The sequence below is a fragment of the Gavialis gangeticus genome, unplaced genomic scaffold, assembly GCF_001723915.1.
Source record: "Gavialis gangeticus isolate Ggan-Ray unplaced genomic scaffold, GavGan_comp1, whole genome shotgun sequence".
NCBI classification, from domain to species: domain Eukaryota; kingdom Metazoa; phylum Chordata; order Crocodylia; family Gavialidae; genus Gavialis; species Gavialis gangeticus.
Genome location: NW_017729024.1, coordinates 8,531,057 through 8,536,060, shown reverse-complemented (window position 1 = coordinate 8,536,060; position 5,004 = coordinate 8,531,057). Strand labels below are relative to the sequence as shown.

At 48.2% G+C, this 5,004-nt stretch overlaps 1 protein-coding gene across 1 annotated transcript in view; it reads left to right on the top strand.

Annotated features, from left to right (window-relative positions):
* FAM81B (family with sequence similarity 81 member B) overlaps positions 1-5,004 on the top strand; it is a 79,607-nt gene that overhangs the window by 27,289 nt on the left and 47,314 nt on the right. The window lies entirely within an intron of this gene.

Sequence of the window (5,004 nt, the reverse complement as noted above, 5' to 3'; positions counted from 1 at the left end):
TCTACTAGCAAAATTACGCAGTCAACCCTGATACAACCAGAAGACATAACACACTAACCTGCCACAGTTAAAGCAGGGGGATCACAGTAGCCAATGTCCTGCTGGAAAGGTTGTTAAAACATGTTTAAGAGATCCAAGGAGGGGGGGGCACCCTCCCTCTGACCCCCCACAATCTATACAAATCTGACCATGGGTAAAATTCCTTCCTGACCCCAAATATTGGTCTGAATCTGAACAGAAGAACAAAATCTGCTAGCCAGGAAGCTCTGGATTTAGGTCTTAGCAGGAGCACTGGCACACTCCAGTCAAAATCCCCAGCTTTGGCTGCAGCCATCACCCAGTGTCTTTGAGGAAGACTTAAAAATACCCTTACACATTTAACAGCATGTGTAAATACCCTTACACATTTAACAGCAGGAGGGGAAAAAACCCCTGCCTCCTGGCCCCATTTGGCAACCAGCAAAGCCCAGAAGATTGGGAAATACACAAACTAGAACATAGGCCTAATTTTGCCTAGACCCTTCCTAATCAATCCCTGTCCAACTTCTTCTTGAACACCTCTAGTGATGGAAAGTCCACAACTTCCCTAGGCAGTCCATTCCACTGCCTCACCGCTCTAACAGTGAGGAAGTTTTTTCCTGATATCCAATCTAAACTTACTTTGCTGCAACTTCAAGACATTGGTCCATGTCCTACTCTCTGCAGTGGGAGAGAAAAAGTGCTTTCCCTCTTCTTAATGGCAGTCCTTCAGGTATTTGAAGACTGCTATCATGTCCCCTCTTAAGCACCTTTTCTGCAAGCTGAACATGGCTATATCCTTCAACATCTCTTTGTATGACTTGCCTTCTAAGCCCTTTATCATTTTTGTCACCTACCTCTGGACCCTTTAACTTCTCCAGATCCTTTTTTAAAACATGGAGCCTTTTTTAAAACATAGAGTAGTCTAGATGAGCCCTAAACAGTGCTGAGTAAAGAGGCACTATCACCTGTCATGTCTTGCACCTAATGTTTCTATTGATGCATCCTAAACTGAATTTGCCTTTTGTGCAGCTGCATCACACTGCAGACTCATACTGAGCCTATGATTTACCAGCTTTACCAGATCTTTCTCTGTAGTGTGGCCATCTGACCAGGTGTCCCCAGTTTTGTATTCTATCTTTGATTTCTCTTCCCCATATGTGGCACCTGGCAAAATTCACCTTAACATGTGTGCCAAGGAAGTAATAACAGTTCTTGGATCCCTTCTACTTCAGTTCTGATCTCAGCACAGTTTAGAGTACCATGAGGACTCTAAACTACATCAGCAGGCAGCATTCCTGATCAGACTAGGCAAAGCACAAAAGACTAGCTGCAGCCCCACTAGACAACAGGATGGAGGGTAACAGCAGCTACATCTATTCTGTGCTGAGATTCCCCCCTACTCCACCTGCATGCAGGGGACATTCACAGCTGGGCTGGTTCAGCCCTGCTTTTGTAGCAACGTAAATAGCTTTTCCTCATAAGTCATATTTCCCAGGCCTCTAATCATTTTGGTTGCTCTCTGCTGGAATCTTTTCAATCTCTCCACAACTTTCTTGAAGTGTAGGACCCAAAACTGGACACCATGTTACAGATGAGGCCTTACCAGTGTCAGAGGAGAAGAATCATTTCCCTTGGTTTGCTAGAGACACAGACTAGAGCCTAGCTAGTCATTCCCCAATGTATGAGTTTGTTCTATCCTAAGTGCAAGACCTTGCACTTCTCCTTATCAAATTTTGATTCACTTAAGATCATTCCTCCAGTTTTTCATCAAGGCCATTCTGAATCTTAACTCTACTCCCCAGAATGTCTGCTCAGCCTTGTGCTGGCACAGGCCAGATGAGAGACTGGGGGCCAGTCCACAGGCTGGATTGGGCCTCACACTGCCTCCCACTGCCCCACACTACCTCCCTCAACCCTGTGCTGCCTACTAGATACCTGACATGTAGGGTTGGATTGGAGCCTACACCACCTCCAGCCAGCCCCTGTGTCCCAAGATTGGCCCTGGGCCACCTTCATGTGTGGATCCATTGTGCTGCCTGGCCCACAAGTCTCCCCATTTGTTCAGAAATGTGGTACCAAGGGAGTGGCAATTGCTGCCACTCAGGATCCCTGTCGACAGATGGCATGGCTCCACAGGCCAAATCTGGCTCACAGGTTAGGGGTTGGGCACTCCTGAACTAGAAAGGGATGATAATTTGATCCAAAGATTCAGATTTTCAAAAGTTTGAATGTGGTTGGAATAGTTAAAAAAAAAAGAGAGATGCAATGTTACCAAGCCTGCTGAAATGGAGTTGGGGGGTTGGACACCTGTCAAGATCAAGTTTTTCTTGATGTAACACTGAAGGGTGTGCCCTATTCGCAATCAGATGGGATGGGTAGGCAGGAGGGGGTGCTGTGAGAGGGATGCCAGAATTTTGAGCGGATCTCTCTTTCCTCTACAGAGCTAGCCCAAGCCCAAAGTTCTTAACTGTATACAATTTATTGACTTATAATATACATAAACATAAAACTAAATATCATACACATATATTTACACAGTGAACATTAACCAATACCCAAGGTCAAACCCTAAATAACACTTTGGGAAAATAACTCCCAACCACAACCCCTAAAGAAAACAATATATCCACAAAAACACCCACAGCTTCCCAACCCCACAGTGGGGAACCTGTACTCAATTAAAGAGTCATGCAAAGTATAAGAGTGGAAATGTAATTTTACCCCTACAGAGGAACAGTTCCCTCTTTCTTTAATGCAGAAAGATAGGCATCAAATGGCCCCTACCCCTTACAGCCTTCACTAGGCGGGGGGCTACTCACCCAGCCCCTTCTCTGGTTTTGCCCACCCCAAACGTCTTTCCCCTGTGGGACCCAAGGGCCCAACGACTCACGCTCCCCCAGGTGGCGGTGGTCAGGGTGCAGCTTGATGTGGTCTCATCTGCTGGAGAGCCCCCTCCAGGCCTCTCCCGCACCGCTGGGCTCCTCTCCACCCTGTGCCCTGCTCTGGGCACCAAGGGCTCAGCTCCTCTCAGCTCCTGCACCACTGCTGCTGACTTCTGGGTCTCACGCTGCAGCACTACTATTTCCCTATTCCCTGGCTTTGGCACCAAGGTCTCTTTTCACAGAGGCTGGGCTCTTCAGGCTCTGGCTGTCCGTCCTCACGCCGGGCGGCTAACCCAAGCAGCCTCCACTGCTCCCTGGCTCCCAAGATGCCGCCCTGCGCACCATGGGACCTGGCCGCTTGCTGGGAGATGGGGCCTGAGCTGCCTCACTGCAGCCCCCAAGGCCCTTGCCCCATGCACTACCCCACGCACCATGTGGCCCGCTGGCCCTGCTGGGGTTGCAGGCTTGAGCCACCACTCGTGGCTCCCAAAGCCTGGGCTCTATGCACTGAACCATGCACCATGATGGGCCTGAGTGGTTCTGCTCCTAAGGCTGCTCCTCCAGTGGAGGCTTCAGGAGCCTTGGGCCAATTGTCCACTGGGGGAAAAGCTCCCCAGCTTTTCTTGGCTCCGCTCTTCTTGAGTCCCTTGCTGCATCTGCCCAGTGTGCTAAACATGCTGGGCTTTTATTTACACCGGAGGCCCCACACCTGAAGTCTGCCGGATCTGCAAAGCAAATGTTCCACCAATCTGAATTGTCCTTCCCCAAGCCAGGCTTGCCAGGCAAAAGCAGTGAGCCGGCCACATTGACCTTTCTAATATTCAGTAGTTTCAAATGAGCCATGGATATCTGGGAAACCAGATTCTCTCACAGTTTAAGGACATTTGTAATTCTATATGAAACTAGGTAATGCAAGAGATTGATGAAAGTTAAAGTAAAAACAATTATTAGCACCTTATTATATTATTTCGGCTGGTTGCAAATTAATTCCATTGGGCTCTAACATGAGGTACAGCTAAAGGTGAGCAGTTCATAAGCTGTAAGTATCAACTTATTAGGAAATGGAATAGCTGAATCGTAACAGTTAAATATTACTAATAAATTATTTGAGAGGATGAAATGCAGAACTAACACACTGAAAACATTAAGTATTTTAGTAACATCCGTTACTTGAATGCTTTTTAAGAAGCCTTTTTGTTATCCTTTTGTAATTTTCATACAAGCTATATTTAAATTTTAATAATACAATTCTGGTAATCAAAAGCAAGCACTGATTATTCAAAGCATTAAAGCCATCAGAAATGCTAAGATCAAGTTCTTATTAACATTGTTAACTTGCCCAATGCAGAAATACAAAGGTATTGGTAACAACTGAAAATTAAGGTTGTACTGAAATGCCAAGTAAAAATTCCTGTTTCCACACTTTTGTGATTGAAGTCAGTCTCCAGATTTGTTGCTGCTTTACCTCCCCAGCACACAAAGACAGCAGTGTCTTGGAAGCCCTGCAGATACTCATGCCTTGACTCCAGGTAATCACTGCCTCAGGCCTGCTGCATAGGCAACTTTTTTGGAGAACACCATGTCTGCACCCAGACATCAGCACTTAAAGCAGGGGTGGGCAATTATTTCAGGTGGAGGGCTGCTTACCCAATTTTGGCAAGCTGTCAAGGGCCGCATGGGTAGCCCCGCCCCTTGACAGGTGTCTCACCCCCTAGTCACCATCTTGGGACCAATGTCTTGGGACAAATGTCTCAAGGCCAGCAGTGGTGGGGCCCAGAACAGGGCACAGGCTGGCAGGGGTCTGTGGAGCCGGACTGGGCTGCACCAGCAGGGAGAGTGGGAAGCTGGCCCAGCTCCATAGAGCCTCTTCCAGCTGGGACCCTGTACTCCTGCCACCCTACTCTGGGCCCCACCAGCACTGGCCCTGGGACACCGGTGTGGGCCCCATGCACCCGCTCACTCCCAGTGCCCCCCAATCCCACAGTAGAGGTGGGGGGCAGCATGCAGCCCTAACGCCCTGCTCCCCAAAACGGAATGAGCTGGTGGTGAGTGTGGGGGAAAAGTGGCTTCTCCCCGACCCTGTGGTTGGTGTTCCCTGCTG